Consider the following 19,504-nt stretch of genomic DNA (forward strand, 5'->3'; position numbering starts at 1 on the left):
ATTTAAATTCCTTTGGGTATACACCCAGTAGCGAGATTGCTGGATCAAATGGTATTTCTGTCTCTAGGTCTTTGAGGAATTGTCACACTGTCTTCCACAATGGTTGAACTAACTTACACTCCCACCAACAGTGTAAAAGTGGACCTAAACTATACCCTACAATAAATGGACTTAACAGATATTTACAGAACATTCTACCCAACAGCTGCAGAATATACATTCTATTCATCAGAACATGGAACATTCTCCAAGATAGACCATATGATAGGCCACAAAACAAGTCTCAGTAAATTTAAGAAAATCAAAATTATATAAAATACTCTCTCAGACCACAGTGGAATGAAATTAGAAATCAACTATAAAAGGAACCCTCAAAACCACAGAAATACATGGAAATTAAATAACCTGCTCCCGAATGATCACTGGGTCAAAAATGAAATCAAGATGGAAATTAAAAAAATCTTTGAACGATAATAGTGATACAACCTATCCCCTCACCTGGGCCTTTGTTCCCTGCTCTCTCTTTCTCTGCTTCTCTCTGCTCCCTCCTTTTCCTCTCCTTTCTCTCTCTCTGCCCTTCCCGCTACCCCCTTTCTCTTCCCCACTCCCATTCTCTCTCTGCCTGTTCCTTTCTCTTACAAACCTCACCCCCTACACTCTGTGTTCCTTTCCAGCCCTGTTCAGGGGGAGCCTCTCACGACTGACCTCTGCACATCCCACAATTTGAAAATTATAGAAAGATGGTGGGGGGGACACAAAACTTATTGAGAAATGTCTGCTCTCCGCTCAGCTTCTGTCAGACCCACCTGCATTTGGTGCTACTAGGGGCAGCTGGTTCAGTGGGGATAGGGCTCTGACAAACCCTGAGCTTCTGCAGGGTCTCATCACTGGCTCCACAGCCACTGCTGGTCCCTCTTCTATTCCCTATTGAGATAAATCAGCCACCTCATGGGGATACATTCCTGTCCATCTTATCACAAGGAACCCCTGTGACTGGCAGGCATCAGGTGCCCGATGACTATTTCTAAAATGAATGAGCACAATCTCCACTCATGGCTTGATACGGGATATTTCCCCACCCCAGAAAGCCCCCTTGGGGCCCTCCCAGTCGACACTACCCAAAGGGCAACCCTGCTTCTGCAGCCAGCACTGCAATATCTGCCTGGGTTTGAACAGTGTATGAGGAATCATACCTGGTACACCGGGGGGTCATCTGGTCCTCCAGAAAACAGACGCCCAAACAGATAGGACTGCAAACCTTTATTAGGGGAAACACTACAGAAGATTAGAGACAGATGAGGCAGCACTGGGCAGGCAGCGTAAAATGTATTGGATACTTTTCCAAGTTATGTAGGAGCCACAGCATGGCTGTCAGAGCTCAGGGGCCTCTTCAAATTTCAGCTTGTCCTTTAAAGCAAAAAAAAAAAAAAACAAAAAAAAATTATTTCCATGTGATCTTCTTTTGTCTTATATACACTTTGTCTTCTATAAAATATCTGTGCCCCTGATAAATACTTCTGTGTGTGGCTGCATCTGTGTCTATATGCCATGGAAAGCAATTATCTATGGGTCTCAGGTATAGGTCTTACAGTTTAACTGTGTACACATTCTTATAATTATCTTTTCTTTTATCTGGTAGAATCTGAATTTTAATCGTGGAGACAGGGGCTTTGCCTTATCTTTTGAAACAGGGATTGGAAATCTCTGGGCCTGAGCTATTACAGCCTATGGTTTATCTAATGAACTTCAATGAACATCTTTTGATGATCTTCTGAGTGGGAATATTTTCATTTAAACAGTGAGGGGGTGAGTGTCTAACATCTGTCAGCTATTTTGGAAAATGCTTCCTTTATGGGCTTGGTCTCTTTGTCCTCACAATGACCTCATAAACCACATCATCCCCAGCTCATTTATAAGAAAGCTGAGGCCCTGAGCTCCACTGAAAGTTGGTATCTGGGCTCAGACAGCAGGGACAGAGGGAAGGGTGACAATTTTGCATGACAATGTGGAGATGCAAAGCTGGGAGTCAGAGGTGAGAAGCAGAGAGTGCCAGGAATGAGCTGAGACCCAACCTGCCAGGGCAGCTCAGGATCGGCCTTCAGTTCCCCAGCAGAGTCGGTTTCATTCTGAAGGCCAAGGCCGCAGCTCCACTGAACCACTGTTAGTCTCCTTGAGCCATAATAAACTCAGGCAAATAGGGTCCCCTTATAGAACCAAGTTAAATTTCCCAGACCTCTAGGCATTCATTCACCCTGATCCAGAGCCTTCACACATCCAGGGAAAGAATCATCCTTCCCGCAGATAATGGACTAAAGGCTTTAGGGCAACAAGCAACTTCTGGGAAGGATAATTCTCTTGTCTACACTGTGCCATCTGAGCTCTCCCATAGTGGCTCTGTTGTGGCCCTCACGCAGCCGCCACGCTCCTGCTCACACTGCTTGCGCCTGCCAGAAGTGGCCTTCCAGCTCCACCTAAGTGAGTTCAACAAACCCCCATGTGACATCTCCCAACTTTATCTCTCTTCCATGCCCTCCTCTTTATTCCCAGGAGAATCTGTCTTCCTCTTTTGCATTCTGGGGCCCTTCACTCGTGCTTCCATTATGGATGGTCACAAGATCCCTGCCCTTTGGTGTGTGTCTCTCTGCTGTAGGACATAGGAAGCGCTGCAGGTCAAGGGTGCGTCTCATCCCTCACAGAGCTGGCCACATGGTCCAGGTTCCATACATGCCTGCAAAATTGGTATTTATGGCTTCTATAAGCAATCTCTTTCCTCATCTACAAGAGATACCTGCTGCCTTGCTCGTGATGGGGAGATGATGCAACCCACTTTGTGCCCTCAGAAACTTGAGAAAAGTAACCATGTCACTGAGTGCGGTGGCTCACGTCTGTAATCCCAGCACTTTGGGAGGCTGAGGCCGGCAGATCATCTGAGGTCAGGAGTTTGAGACCAGCCTGACCAACATGGAGAAACCCCGTCTCTACTAAAAACACAAAAAAATTAGCCCAGCATGGTGGCACATGCCTGTAATCCCAGCTACTTGGGAGGCTGAGGCAGGAGAATCTCTTGAACCTGGGAGGTGGAGGTTTTGGTGAGCCAAGATTGCGCCATTGCACCCCAGCCTGGGCAACAAGAGTGAAACTCTGTCTCAAAAATAAATAAATAAATAAATAAAATAGCCATGTCCCCAGCCAGTGTTACCCTCATATTGCAAAGTCCTGCAGTACCATCTGTGACATTTCTTTCTACTCATTCAATGAGGAGAAAAAAGATGAATCCGCTTTAAAAGTCAGTCCATACTTTTCAGATCAACATACCAAGTGGTGTGCATGGAGGCAGTGGTCGTGTTCCCAGAGGCCACCCAGGCAGAGGAGGTGTCTGGCAGCCCACAAATGGTCCTGAAGAGCCAGCCATGCAGTAGAGCAAGTAGGGCAATCCTGAAAAAGGGGCCCTCCCAAAGCCATATTGACCTGCAGAGCAGAAGGAAGAAAAGTTTCAAAATGCATTAATATGATGGACAAAAACACCAACACCAACACCAACCCCATGCAGCAGGTGACAGTCCCTGGCACCTTTCTTTCCTCCAGATTTCAAAATAGCAGTGTCAGTGCCAAAAAATCTCCCTTCTACTGAGTCCTGAGGACAGCTGGGGTGTGAAGGGAAGCCATGAGGATAACCTGCTGTCACCACATGCCACTGTGTCTGTCTGCAAATGCAGGCACTCTGGGTCCTGTTCCAGGGAAGACAGAGCCATTACACAGTAATAAAAAAGCATATTCCAGACACATGAGTGTCTAGCCCAGGTATACTCCCATCCCTCCCTCACCACCATCACTGAAGTTGGTTCCTTGCATATGATGAACAGAAAGAAAAGGAGGAATGAAAAGTCCATTATTCATACAAGAATCACAGCTACTCTTGGGAGAACTTTGTATAGGCCTTTTATGTCCTATCTCTGATTCTCAGAATGCTGCAAGGTCAGTGTGGCCACTCTGCACTAAATCGAAAGAAAGAGGATCCCAGAGGAAGGAGAGAATTTACCCAGGGTCACACAGCTTGCAAGAGGCAGAGTGGAAATTGATCCCATCTCTACCTGTAAGACCCTCTTGTCCCCCTCTGCCTCCCTTCCTGACAAAGGGTCTTCTCTACTCTGGAGGTACAACCTGTGGGCACAAAAAGCTCTGGGGAGATATGAATTACTGACATCCTGCAGGGGAACTGGGAAAGGATTTTCTGATAGAACAATCTAATCTATAGAAGTCAGTTAGGCACAGCTATAATATTTATTTTAACTCACAGGTATTACCAAATTTTAAATGCACTATGACATAAAGAACAATTTTGTCCATGGAAAAATGAGATGGGAGTTCTAAATAACAGAATTAAAACAACCGTGACTTAATTTCAAGTGCAGAAATCCTGTCATGTGTGATCGGAGGACTCACCAGCTGTGAAAGCTACAGGGACCACATGAGAAACAGCTTAGCTGACCGTAATTTAAGGCCTTTGTTGGGAATTGTCCTTGTAGGTAATTAGTGACTTTCACTCTTCACTATCTCACATCCAGTGTACATTTTCTATTACAAATATAAAACCTCTGACAACTAGAATGTTCGATCAAGGGCACCACTGGATGGAGACGGGGCATTTTTGCATAGCAAAGTTGCCAAGAGAGATGGGACAGTGATGAATCATGGAATTTGCTTTGTCAAAGAGCATTCAGAATTGCACAAAGCACATATTAATACTAGATGAATGAGTTTTCATATTTTTCACTTATGGGGGTTACAGCAGATATTCTAAAAGTTAGTCACCTACCCCATAGAATTAAATAACAGCAACAAAATATCCCCATATATTTGGGGAGGGGACCCAGCAACATCTTGAGTAAAAAGGATCAGTCAGGGTCTACTGGGCCATGAGACCGATAGCAGTGGAGTTAAGTGGCATCTTCTCATGTTATTTCTGGAAATAGAACAGTTAAAGCTCTTCAGCCTTTGGCCCTTAAGCATTTATGGTCTCTGGAAGTGCCACCAAAGATGACCAGCTGGGAATGGAGAAGACTGAAGCCTCGTGGAGAATATTTTGCTTTTTAAAAAGTAAAGAGACAGAAAAGATACCACAGAACACACAAACCAGAGACAAGGCCAGGAGAGGGTGCTATATGAAAAGACAAAAGTGTCCTGAAATAGGCACAGTGAAAATGACCACAGCATTTACCTTTATCTCCTCTGTGCTCTCAGTTGGGATGCAGCTGCTGTTCCTCATGGGAACTAAATAAGGTCCTGAATCTGCTAAGGGCCAGAGAAGGGATCGGGGCTTATTCTGGCTTGCATGTTCTTTGCAGAATAAGAATCCCTCCATGTCCACCTCTGCCATGTCACTGTCTTTGTCACAGTCAGGTCCCTTACCAGAGTTACAGACTTTATTAACCAGATGCCACAGAGGACCCTGGAACTCTCTGGACCCTTGTCCTTGAGAAGGACACCACAGAGCCCTGGTCTTAACAAATCAACTAACTGCGAACAGTAGGTCTCGAACTAGCTGGAAATCAACTCTAAATCAGAAGTTCCCAGTGCATATCAGAGGGAACTACTTATAAATTAAGCACAGACTAAAAATTAAAATAGGAGCATTCAAGGATAAAAAGAATATCAATAAACCCTGGACAGGAATAGCACTGCTCCTTTTTTTCAAGCCATAGAGACATTCACAATTCTTTGGATTCATATTTAATCTAACTTCCATATCAGACCAGGTATTATAAATATTAATGAACAGAAATAACTTAAAGAGACTAACAGTAATGAGAAAAGGTAAGAGCTATGGGAATTAACTGTAAAGTTTTAGGGTTACACTTAAAATGTTAGAGGAGTAAAACTGCATAGAAATTTATTACTAATGGAATTGTATAGCTCACAATAAACAATTTAAACAAACAAAAATAATAAAGGATGCTCCAAAAATAGTAAATAAATGCCTCTTTCCCTAAAACATATCTCATTGTACAATATTGATTCATGAAGACATAGCAATAAAATTTCCTCTCTCATTAGGACATACAGTTCCAATTCTAAAATGTTATTGGTGTTGCTTTTCTCAAATGAAAGAAAAATAAAGCCTTCACTCTGACGCAAGGTGGGAAGTGGAGCTGGCTCATTTCCCTTCTAGGCTCATCACCTCTGTTAAAAGTAACCAAAAGCTCAGGATGGCGTGGTGTCCACAGTCAGTGGAGGGGACTGAGCTCCACCATTCATGGGGGACTGGACGAGAGCCATTTGGCTGGGGCATTTGAGGAAAATTGTGTCCTGACACCCAGTGAGACAACTGTTCTCTTTAGTAAGTGCTTGAAACTCTTTCCAGGAAACATAACAATTACCCTCCACCCTGACCCCTCACCCCCAAAAGGAGAAGCAGAGTGTGTGGATTGTACAGCAGAAGTTACATGGCTGCCTTCACAGTGAGCTCCTACCTCTTTGGGGATGATTCTCTATGCCTGGTTGTCCACTAGCTGGCTCCTGACTAATGTGTCTCTCCAGCACTCTCTGTTTTTCAATCATTTCCTATCTTGGAGATAGAGAAAGAATGAACTTAAATAAGAATTAAAACACCAAGTTCTTTACTAGATACTCAAAGCTTTGTCTTAAAACAAAGACATCCTTAGAAATGTCCATCACAATTACCTACCTGTGCTGCTTGTAGGCAGCCTTCTTCTCTTGCATCTCCCTCTGCGAGGCTTAAACACAGAGCTGTGGGGGAGAAAAATACATCCACGTCCTGACCTGGCAGATTATGTCCAAAAGCAAGGAAAGAAAAAAAAAAAACTTACCCAGTTGTCGTGAGCCTTTCTTTCAGAAGTGGCGCTCTGAAAAAGCCAACACATGAGAAACCATATGTTTAAGGAGTCTAAGGGCCATGAGATCATTTGCATCAGCGCTGAAGGATTCTGCAACTGCTGGGAAGAAGGCTCCTTACCTGGCATCTGTAGTAGTCTTCTACCCACTTCTGCTGCTCTTCTGTGTCTTCCGTCATTTTCCTATGGTTTAGAATCACTTTTATCAGGTAAAGTGCCATTTTAAGTATGATTTTAAATAACCTGCCATGTTCCTGTTATCCTCACAACTGTACCCTTACACAATCTATCCATAGATAGAAAACACATTCCACATGGTTATAAAAATACAGTACTATAAAAAACTGTTGCTATATTGATTCCTTATCTATTATTTAATGACTGCTGGGTTCTGAGTTGGCAATTTCCTTACCTACTCTCAGTATGTCCTTAATTTATCCTTCATTGAGCATCACTTATCATAAATCTCTATTCTCCTTGTACTAATATCCTTACCATATTTCACAGGGAAGAACAACTGGGCTTATAAACAGGCACAGTCCTTTTTAAGGATGTGATTGATCCTACAACAATGCACTTTCCTAAGGATGATGACAATCATCCCTAGAAAAGTTTGCGTAAACTGAGTTTCAACACAGTCTGCCCAGCATTGGAGTCAGGAAACGTTTTATTACTTCACAGTTTTTGGTCACTGGTAAATCTCTTTTTTTTTTTTTTTTTTTTTTTGAGACGGAGTCTTGCTCTGTTGCCCAAGGCTAGAGTGCAGTGGTGCGATCTCCCCTCACTACAAGCTCTGCCTCCGGGGTTCACGCCATTCTTCTGCCTCAGCCTCCTGAGTAGCTGGGACCACAGGCGCCCGCCACCACGCCCGGCTAATTTTTTGTATTTTTAGTAGAGACGGGGTTTCACCATGTTAGCCAGGATGGTCTCAATCTCCTGACCTCGTGATCCGCCCGCCTCGGCCTCCCAAAGTGCTGGGAATACAGGCATGAGCCACTGCGCCTGGCCAGTCATTGGGAAATCTTAAAGTACTTTGTTTTCTCTTGTGTGAATTTTCTCTCTCTCTCAATATGTCTTCTGACCATTTGTTTATCTTTCTGTGTTAATTGGGTATAAACATTGTACAAAGGTTAAAAACAAAATACTCCAACAGGGGTTTCCCAAGAGGTTGGTATTGAGTCTCTGAAGTCACTTGTAGGTGTGTATTTCCTCAATTACTAATTTCAAGCTTCCCTGCGCCTCTGACAACTGCCTCTCCTTTGCTGCTCGCTCACGTTCTTTCATCTCAGCTTCCTGAGATGAGAAAGGAAAGAAATGTATGCACATGATCCAGTAGCCAGTGTGGGATTCTTTCTTCCCTTCCAGTATCTGAAGACTGTGATTAAAAGGTCCTTTGCCAACCTTCCCATATATATACCAACAGATCTTCATAATGAGAGGGAGAATGGAAGCCTCCCATTGAGGGACAAAAAAAAAAAAAAAAAAAAAAATTCACACTCTGGCCTGCTGGCAAGTCCTCTGTAATTTCCAGCTCCTCTTCATAGCTCTATACTCCTACTCACTAGTAAGTAAATCAAGGACTATAAAAAGCTTCTATGAGATGCACTATGTGTCCTTCTGGGGTCAGTCTTGTGCTTGACACAGTGAAAGCTCATTTTAGTTCAATGTGGAAAACCAGACCTGACCAACTCATCACAACTAAATCAATCAGGATGGAGCAGAGGATCATTCCTTGTCTGACTCCTCCCATGGGGAGACCTGATTCTCAGTCAGAGGCTGGTGCCAGAACCCAGACAATCAGCCTTAGAGAGATCCTTCCAGGATATGGTGTCATTAACCCTGTAGTTCACCACTGCACGTTTCCATGATTCAGAATTGGAACTCTTGTCATCGACTTCAAAGATTCTGGTTGACAGAAAAGGTAAATCTGAGTGCTGGGCACATCTACTGAATCAAAAATAATCTGAGTGGCTCCTTAGTCAGGGTGTTATGTCCTGGAAATAGGTGATAACTGCAAACCATCAACCCTGGTGTTGATCGAGTTTAACAAGGTTCAGTTTATCGATAGTTGAGGCAGAAAATGGCAATAGCCTAAAAAGATAGGTTTGCTGTGTTGCCCTCACACTACTTCATTCATGATTCTGATTCAAAGGATCTCATTTGAGAATTGATTTCATATGAAGGACACGTAAAATTCCCCAAACTTTAGGAAACAGGGACAAAGACACTTTAAAGAGAAAGTGAATGCACTTGTTTCTGAACACCTAAGCCATCCTTCAGCACATGCTGTCTGGAGTAGCCCAAAGCAAGGAGTTTGTTGTGAGGTACTGATGATGCAAGGGGAGCAGGGACTTGTTCCCACCCTAAAGGAGCTCACAGTTTAATGCAAATGAGAAGCCAGTGAGAACATCATTACCCCTGCTGTGCTCTTGAGAACTAGGAACACAAAACATGAATCTTAAGAAAAGCAAAGGAGGAGTTCTGCTTTTGAGTGGGGATGAGTGCATCTGAAGCTTCTGATCTCCCACGAGAACAATGGAGAACACCAGACAGAATATAAAACACATGATTGAATGCATCCAATTGCTAACATGGCATTAAAGGACATGAGGACAAGATGGATAAGAAAACCTAGGACAAAGGTCAGCCTAGCATTCGGGGCCCATTTCCCTGAGTTTCACTGCTTAATTCCAGAAGGGACTACTGAGATGTAAAGAAGCAGAGCACCCTTTGCACACTGCATGGGATTGGATGGAAAACAAGTGGAGTTGAGGGTCTTCCATTGAAGGTGACCCCTACTAAAGTCCAGTAGCTTTGGTTGGGACCCAGAAGAGTCACACGCTAGGAATAAAGGTGGACAGGAAATACATTTGCCTTTATAAGGACTGAGCCTTCACTGATGACCTCAATTGCTGACTGGATAAAGGGAGTCCAGGTCTGCTAGTACCCCTGACCATTCACCAGAAGTAGACTCCCATTTTTTCTGCAAGATAACATCCAACTAGGCCTCAGTTTGTTTCTGAATATTTTTTACAGTGTCTCACATTTAATAAAAAATGATTAGCCATATGGCAGGAAAAATGCAATGTAATATGATCAAAACCTAAAGGACTATGAAAATAGATCTAAAGGTGACCCACGTATTCAATGTAAAGACGTCAGTACCAGTTCCTCCTCTTCTACCTAATCAATTACAAACAAGAATGTATGAAGGGAAAGGAAATATGCAGATTACAGAAATCATGGCAGGAAGGACAAGCACAATTTTCTAAAGACTTAATTTGCCACAAATATTGCATAAAATATTTTAAAGGAAATTATAATTGTCTCCTTTGGTTGACACATGGTTCATACAACAGCATTTGTGTCAATGAACACATTGACATCTTACTCTTCCTCAGTAGTCGTTCTTTGTCTGTAGATTTTGTAAACACTATCTACTTTCATCTTCATCTTTTTTATTTCAGGTTGCACTTCTGCTTCCATAGAACTTCGTGAAGCAAAGAGGACTTTCTGGTCATTTTTCATTCCTGGAAAGGATAAAACCATTTTCTTTGTGTGCATGCATGTGTACCTGAGACCTTGGTTAGGGTGGGGAGAGGAGAAGGTGAGAAATCTGAAGGCAGGAAGCTGTTCTTCACCATCCCAGGGCAAACTCATTTCCATGCTATCGGGACTCCATCAAATAGTAAACCTTCCAGCTTATGAATATTGGACCTCCAGGGTCTCAGCTGTAAATCTTTGAATCTGTTATTTACATTTTGTGACTTTAAGACAGATTTGAGAAAAGACATTTAAGAAATAATAATTGTACAACAACATGAATATACTTAACACAACTGAACTGTACACTAAAACATGGTTAAGATGGTAATTATTATGTTATGAATATTTTACCACAGGTAAAAATGTTTAACAATTTGAAAAGCAAGTAATTATATTTAGCTCTCTGAGTTCTATAATTTGTAACATTTCACCACCTGCTCCTTCTTGATCTTCAGCGGAGTACCTCCCTTCTGTCCCTGCCCTACTTCAGATTCCACTTTCCCTTCCCTGACACCACCTTCATTAAGGCCAGTTTGAACCTGATGCGAAATATTCTCACTAATGACTTAATTTCCACAAACAAAGAATTCCATGTGGATATCATATGATTTTAATCTTCTAAGACATGAAATATTTGTTCTCCTCATAGCTAAGATGCAATGAAAGTCTTGTGGCAGATGTGGGTCATTTACCTCTGAAATTCCTGAGGTATTCATTGAAATAACATCTTTCAAGTTCTTTGTAGAATTTTGTTTCCAACCTTTGCATATAGGATAGAAGCAAAACATGTACCAGGATTTCAGTAGATGCACCAAATGGTCTGCTAAAAAGATGAAACAGCAACCATGCCTATCCCACAGCTACTGCTATATTTCATGGGGAAGTAGCTGGCCCAGTATGAGGATAGGAGAAATGTTGAGCACATTTATAAATGAAGAGCAAAGAAACACCATGAGGCATGAACATTTTGTGGCACCCATGATATTCCTGCTTACAAGATAATGGGATAAGTGAGTAGATGACAAGGAGAAAGTAGAGACAATGCGAAATTGTTCAAGTCAAACAGCTCAACTGAACTTTTCTTAATGGAATATTTAAAAAGAGGCACGTAAAGAAAAACTTCCCCCAATTCACACTGAAACATTCTCTGTTCAGCACTAAGTGGGGTAGGGACTGTTCAATGTGCCTAGATATCTTCATCACTCATATATTTTCTGTTTTCTGTATATCTTGAAGGGCAGTGCCAAATAATGTGACAATTACCTATATTGTAAAAATAAAACACACTTCCTATTCCCTTTAATATAAAAAGTCATTGTGGTATTAGTACTTTTATTCCAGGTCATTGTTCAGAAGAAGGTTCAGCCCCCAGACACCCACACTTTTACTGTGGCGGGCAGCAAGATAAAATGTAGAGCTCAATTCACCCAATGGACAAAAAGGCTCAAAAGCCAAATTGAATCATGGTACAATTTAGCAGCCAAATTCTTATCAAGTTCAGACTTTTGACATACTGATCCCTCTCAATTGCAACTGGGAACATGTACTTTGAATGACATCATTCAAAATGTTATTTTTCCTTCAAAGTTTTTGATGTTATCCTTCAATAAAACATATGAAATCATTAACAATTATTCATTACTCTTCTTTCTGTTTTTAGACTGTAATCCAGGCAAAAACAAGGGATTTTACCTTATACTTAAGCATTTCATCAGAGAGAATCTTGTGTTGTTTCTTAGTTTCTTGAGGATGTTTCTTTGATCCACTGATCTATATAAATATGTAATAAAAACCAGAATTTAAAAATATTATACTGCTAGAAAAACCTATCTTGAACTATGTAACTCCTAACACAAATGAAAACAACAGTACTTTACATATATGAAGCTTACTTTGAATGTGGACAGTTTATAGACCATATGAACTAGGACACTAAGTGAAAGGGGAAGGACCAAAATAACAGAATTGTGGGAGGTGGGAGCTATTTAAAGTGAAACCATGAAAAATTAAAAAATTGAAAAGACAATGATACTTTCTGTTCCCCAATGTATATTTCTTCTACAAGTTCTGACTTTTCCTTCTTGACATTAATCTTCTCAGAAACTGGTTGTAAATTAACTAAAAGAAGATAAAAACAATCTCTAAGATTAGGAAAACCTCATAAAATTGAATTACCCTAATGTATTAGCTGCAATCACACACTATCTGGCACTATGATCATAAAATAACTTTTTAGCTTTATTATTGCACTTGAAGATAGCAAGTTAGTTAATTGCTTTTTGAGCCTAAGAAAAGAAATATGAAAATAACAACCCTATTTCAATGAGAATCCTATTTGATAATTTTCCAAATATTGGGAAACATTTAGTCTTTGCCTAATTGCTCTCCATCAATAGCCACTATTCTTCTTGGAAAATTCCATCAGTTCAAACAGTTTTACCATCATCAGAGATGAAACACAGTGAAAATTAAATATCCTATCTATAACTCTTCTGTCCTCTAATTATCAAGGCAAATAAATAGGTCCCTTCAAAAAAGCTCCTCATTTTGGCAGGCTTGATTCACTTCCAGTCACTCTTTGCAATTCCATAGAAGGAACATTCAAAGTATCAACTGATTGGCTATTCAAAAGCCTCCAGTGTTCTCCTGCTGCCCAGCAGGCTGTCCTTCTTGAGAACCAGTGCAGGGGCTTCTGTGACGTGGTGTATGAAATCCAACAAGCTTAGGTACAATCTCAGGTTTACCACTTAGTCTCTCCAGGATCTGGATGATTCACAAGCCCTCTAAGACAAGCCTTTCATGCCCAGGATGAGAATGTCACCACCCACCATAGACATCAACAGCATGCAGGAAGCTCCCATCCTATAGGTGGAACATAAAACACTTGGCACACAGCCCACAATTCCAGACCCCACTGCCAGGCATTTAATCCTCTCATCTGACCCCGAAGTGCAATCTTCTTTTCTATTTGCCCATTGTAAGAGCTTTGCTGCCTTGAGGTCCCTCTTCTCAATACTACCAACGTTGTAATCACTGTAACCAACCCTAGCCTCTGAGGGCCTACTATGTGCCAGACAGTGCAGCTCTCAACAGACAGCAACAGGTAATCTTCACAGTCTATGAAGAATGTGCAGAATTCATTCTCCACATTGTACATCAAATTCATTTCCACATATTCTACATTGGCATTAATGGCCCTCTTCACTTAACACTCAAAACACATGTTATGTTTTATGTTATGTTAGGTTTATGTGTTATAAACCTCTAATATGATACACATTTTGTTCAGCAATATCTGTATTTTTCTCTAGGCTCAGGTAGTGTCTTAATCATCTTTCCATTTCTCCAAGAACCAGGTCATGCAAAAGTATTCCTGCCACACTTCAAATTCATATCAGCACTTGCTTCTTAAATACTGCTGTGATAAGCTAAACTCATCCTATTCTCTCTACTCTTATGATCTCTTCCTCCTCCTACTCTCTTATCTCAATAAATGGTAACTCCATCTATGTTGTCATTTAGACTTTAACCCAGGAAGAGTACAATTTTCAAGAAGTAAGAAGTCAACCGGATAAAAGGATTCATTGTATTTACTCCCAGTTGAATTTGAGCCCACATGAAATATTAGTGTGAGAAAATATTGAAAAGAAATAGACACGGCCGAGCACAGTGGCTCACACCTGTAATCCCAGCACTTTGGGATGCCAAGGTGGGCAGGTCACGAGGTCAGGAGATTGAGACCATCCTGGCTAACACAGTGAAATGCCATCTCTACTAAAAATATGAAAAAAAAATTAGCTGGGCATGGTGGCGGGTGCCTGTAGTCCCAGCTACTTGGGAGGCTGAGGCAGGAGAATGGTGTGAACCCCGGGAGGCAGAGCTTGCAGTGAGCCGAGATCATGCCACTGCATTCCAGCCTGGGCGACAGAGAGACTCCGTCTAAAAAAAAAAAAAAAAAAGAAAAGAAATAGATACCTAAAAATCTTACCTTGATATACTGAAGGCCTTATCTGCAATAAGAAGAAAGAAAATCAAATTTTATATCAAATCATATTAAGAAATATTTATAGTTCTTGATAAAATAGCAAAACTTGTAATCCAATGAAATTATAATAATAATTTAGTTCAACATAATAACTTCATAGTGTTGACTCTCAGAAGACAATACTCCAGAAGATGATGCTTTGGCATACTCACGGCTTCGAATTAGTGGAGATTGTAAGGCCTCAGAAATAAGCCTCAGAACCCAAGGTCTCCTTCTGAACTTCTCCTACCCACTATATTGCTGATCCGTCCTGGAATCTCTAAGAGGGGCTTTTTCTGAAGTTTCTTTATATAATTAATGGAAGTTCCTCCAGAAGAAATATAATTGTCTTAAAATTCCCTCCTAGGAATTTCATGAAGTAACCATGAAAGATTAATCACTGGAGAAGAGAAAAAATTAAAAGTCATTACCTTGCCTAGACATACTTTTCATTTATTCTTCAGAGAGCAGTTCCAAGAGATTACCTGGGACTTTATCTGCATCATAAGACAACATATGTTCAAAGTGCAGTTCTGCCCCTCACCTTCTTGCAACTTGTCACCACCTCCCTCACATCTCAGAGGAAATTTGTCCCAGGCCAATTGTTTGTTGCTTGGGCTGTTTCATTTCCCCTAAAAATCATTTACTGCCCCTCTAAATTGCCTGCGTCTCCATCTCCCTTTCCCCAGTGAAGAGGGTGCTGTTTAAGCTTTAACCTTCTGGCCCTTCTTGCAGTCTCACATTTTGGATGGCTCTCATGTTTATGCCTGTTAATAAGTTTGTATGGTTTATCTTATCCTCTTAAGCTGTGTATTGTCAGTTCATGTCTGCAGTGAACCTTTGGAGAGGAGAGTGGAAGCTTTCCTTCCACCCATACAATAGAAATATAAATCAGAAAGGTTTAGAAAGGATTTCCTATTTAAGTGGTGACACTTCATAATCTATTTCTGATAAAGAGCGCAAAGGTAAAAAACTTATTTTTGACCAAAAGATCTGTTTGCATTCTCTTAAACAAACACCTATCTATTTAATTTTTATAATGTAAATGGTTGTCATAATTATCATGCCAATAAATCATTTACCTGATTTTTGTGAAACTCAATATTCATAATGAAGTCCAAAACCATGAATTGTTTTAAATAATTTCTTTTTATTTATGATTAAGAGTATATCTCTACAGTAAGTTCATATACTCACACCAAGGATAGTTCTCCGAAAGAAAATGGCAAATGTAGAAATTCTCAGGAAGGCAGCAATAATTATTGGTTTCCCAGCTTAGATCCAGCTGGGAACAAGCTACATAAGCAAAAAACTCCATGGCTCAAACAGTTACACAATTTGCAGCTACCAAAGAAAAAAGTGATTATTCTCTCCTCAGTCAGTTGCTACGAGTAACACGTCTGCACAGCATATCAGAAGGATAGAAGAGAGCAAGAGCCCCAACACACAGTCTCACACATGCATCCTCTGCAGATGTTAAAAAATCTCCATGGATTAGATGCTCATATTAGTAAGAATTTGAGAAACAGCAGAAATGAAGGACCATGGCAAAAAAAGGAAGATTAAAACAAGCAAGGAGATTTCTTCCTTCTAACCTTTCATCAACTTAACACATAAAATTTAACATACTATCTTACTTTGCACAATGAAAATGAGAACATAATCCCCAATTTCACAATTATCAGTTATAAAGAACTAGACATTAAATATTTCTGAAAGTAGCTGAATAAAATGTCAACTATTAGATCACATTTGCAAAGTAATCCACTAAAATTTATTTATTTATTTATTTATTTATTTTTCTTTTATTATACTTCAAGTTTTAGGGTACATGTGCACAACGTGCAGGTTAGTTACATATGTATACATGTGCCACGCTGGTGCGCTGCACCCATTAACTCGTCATTTAGCATTAGGTATATCTCCCGATGCTATCCCTCCCCCCTCCCCCCACCCCACAACAGTCCCCAGAGTGTGATATTCCCCTTCCTGTGTCCATGTGATCTCATTGTTCAATTCCCACCTATGAGTGAGAATATGCGGTCTTTGGTTTTTAGTTCTTGCGATAGTTTACTGAGAATGATGATTTCCAATTTCATCCATGTCCCTACAAAGGACATGAACTCATCATTTTTTATGGCTGCATAGTATTCCATGGTGTATATGTGCCACATTTTCTTAATCCAGTCTATCATTGTTGGACATTTGGGTTGGTTCCAAGTCTTTGCTATTGTGAATAATGCCGCAATAAACATACATGTGCATGTGTCTTTATAGCAGCATGATTTATAGTCCTTTGGGTATATACTCAGTAATGGGATGGCTGGGTCAAATGGTATTTCTAGTTCTAGATCCCTGAGGAATCGCCACACTGACTTCCACAATGGTTGAACTAGTTTACAGTCCCACCAACAGTGTAAAAGTGTTCCTATTTCTCCACATCCTCTCCAGCACCTGTTGTTTCCTGACTTTTTAATGATTGCCATTCTAACTGGTGTGAGATGGTATCTCATTGTGGTTTTGATTTGCATTTCTCTGATGGCCAGTGATGATGAGCATTTTTTCATGTGTTTTTTTGGCTGCATAAATGTCTTCTTTTGAGAAGTGTCTGTTCATGTCCTTCACCCGCTTTTTGATGAGGTTGTTTGTTTTTTTCTTGTAAATTTGTTTGAGTTCATTGTAGATTCTGGATATTACCCCTTTGTCAGATGAGTAGGTTGCAAACATTTTCTCCCATTTTGTAGGTTGCCTGTTCACTCTGATGGTAGTTTCTTTTGCTGTACAGAAGCTCTTGAGTTTAATTAGATCCCATTTGTCAATTTTGTCTTTTGTTGCCATTGCTTTTGGTGTTTTAGACATGAAGTCCTTGCCCATGCCTATGTCCTGAATGGTAATGCCTAGGTTTTCTTCTAGGGTTTTTATGGTTTTAGGTCTAACGTTTAAGTCTTTAATCCATCTTGAATTGATTTTTGTATAAGGTGTAAGGAAGGGATCCAGTTTCAGCTTTCTACATATGGCTAGCCAGTTTTCCCAGCACCATTTATTAAATAGGGAATCCTTTCCCCATTGCTTGTTTTTCTCAGGTTTGTCAAAGATCAGATAGTTGTAGATATGCGGTGTTACTTCTGAGGGCTCTGTTCTGTTCCATTGATCTATATCTCTGTTTTGGTACTAGTACCATGCTGTTTTGCTTACTGTAGCCTTGTAGTATAGTTTGAAGTCAGGTAGTGTGATGCCTCCAGCTTTGTTCTTTTGGTTAAGGATTCACTTGGCGATGCGGGCTCTTTTTTGATTCCATATGAACTTTAAAGTAGTTTTTTCCAATTCTGTGAAGAAAGTCATTGGTAGCTTGATGGGGATGGCATTGAATCTATAAATTACCTTGGGCAGTATGGCCATTTTCACGATATTGATTCTTCCTACCCATGAGCATGGAATGTTCTTCCATTTGTTTGTATCCTCTTTTATTTCCTCGAGCAGCGGATTGTAGTTCTCCTTGAAGAGGTCCTTCACATCCCTTGTAAGTTGGATTCCTAGGTATTTTATTCTCTTTGAAGCAATTGTGAATGGGAGTTCACTCATGATTTGGCTCTCTGTTTGTCTGTTGTTGGTTTATAAGAATGCTTGTGATTTTTGTACATTGATTTTGTATCCTGAGACTTTGCTGAAGTTGCTTATCAGCTTAAGGAGATTTGGGGCTGAGACAATGGGGTTTTCTAGATACACAATCATGTCGTCTGCAAACAGGGACAATTTGACTTCCTCTTTTCCTAATTGAATACCCTTTATTTCCTTCTCCTGCCTAATTGCCCTGGCCAGAACTTCCAACACTATGTTGAATAGGAGTGGTGAGAGAGGGCATCCCTGTCTTGTGCCAGTTTTCAAAGGGAACGCTTACAGTTTTTGCCCATTCAGTATGATATTGGCTGTGGGTTTGTCATAGATAGCTCTTATTATTTTGAAATACGTCCCATCAATACCTAATTTATTGAGAGTTTTTAGCATGAAGGGTTGTTGAATTTTGTCAAAGGCTTTTTCTGCATCTATTGAGATAATCATGTGGTTTTTGTCTCTGGCTTTGTTTGTATGCTGGATTACATTTATTGATTTACATATATTGAACCAGCCTTAGAATGAAATGAAGCGAGAAGGGAAGTTTAGAGAAAAAAGAACAAAAAGAAATGAGCAAAGCCTCCAAGAAATATGGGACTATGTGAAAAGACCAAATCTACGTCTGATTGGTGTACCTGAAAGTGATGGGGAGAATGGAACCAAGTTGGAAAACACTCTGCAGGACATTATCCAGGAGAACTTCCCCAATCTAGCAAGGCAGGCCAACGTTCAGATTCAGGAAATACAGAGAACGCCACAAAGATACTCCTCGAGAAGAGCAACTCCAAGACACATAATTGTCAGATTCACCAAAGTTGAAATGAAGGAAAAAATGTTAAGGGCAGCCAGAGAGAAAGGGCGGGTTACCCTCAAAGGGAAGCCCATCAGACTAACAGCGAATCTCTCGGCAGAAACTCTACAAGCCAGAAGAGAGTGGGGGCCAATATTCAACATTCTTAAAGAAAAGAATTTTCAACCCAGAATTTCATATCCAGCCAAACTAAGCTTCATAAGTGAAGGAGAAATAAAATACTTTACAGACAAGCAAATGCTGAGAGATTTTGTCACCATCAGGCCTGCCCTAAAAGACCTCCTGAAGGAAGCACTAAACATGGAAAGGAACAACTGGTACCAGCCACTGCAAAATCATGCCAAATTGTAAAGACCATTGAGGCTAGGAAGAAACTGCATCAACTAACGAGCAAAATAACCAGCTAACATCATAATGACAGGATCAAATTCACACATAACAATATTAACTTTAAATGTAAATGGACTAAATGCTCCAATTAAAAGACACAGACTGGCAAATTGGATAAAGAGTCAAGATCTATCAGTGTGCTGTATTCAGGAAACCCATCTCACGTGCAGAGACACACAGAGGCTAAAATAAAAGCATGCAGGAAGGTCTACCAAGCAAATGGAAAACAAAAAAGGGCAGGGGTTGCAATCCTAGTCTCTGATAAAACAG

The 19,504-nt window shown here is 40.6% G+C and overlaps 1 long non-coding RNA gene across 1 annotated transcript in view; it reads right to left on the reverse strand.

Annotated features, from left to right (window-relative positions):
* Nucleotides 1-555: 555 nt before the first annotated feature.
* LOC129395388 (uncharacterized) overlaps nt 556-19,504 on the reverse strand; it is a 317,768-nt gene continuing 298,819 nt past the window's right edge. The window contains exons 4-12 of the long non-coding RNA XR_008622853.2: nt 14,386-14,407; nt 12,090-12,167; nt 10,243-10,381; nt 6,974-7,034; nt 6,828-6,863; nt 6,686-6,747; nt 6,471-6,565; nt 3,316-3,468; nt 556-1,407 (exon numbers count right to left, since the gene is read on the reverse strand). This is a non-coding gene — a long non-coding RNA (uncharacterized LOC129395388). The remainder of the gene's footprint in view (nt 1,408-3,315; nt 3,469-6,470; nt 6,566-6,685; nt 6,748-6,827; nt 6,864-6,973; nt 7,035-10,242; nt 10,382-12,089; nt 12,168-14,385; nt 14,408-19,504) is intronic.

Source organism: Pan paniscus, chromosome X, assembly GCF_029289425.2.
Source record: "Pan paniscus chromosome X, NHGRI_mPanPan1-v2.0_pri, whole genome shotgun sequence".
Taxonomy (NCBI): Eukaryota; Metazoa; Chordata; class Mammalia; order Primates; family Hominidae; genus Pan; species Pan paniscus.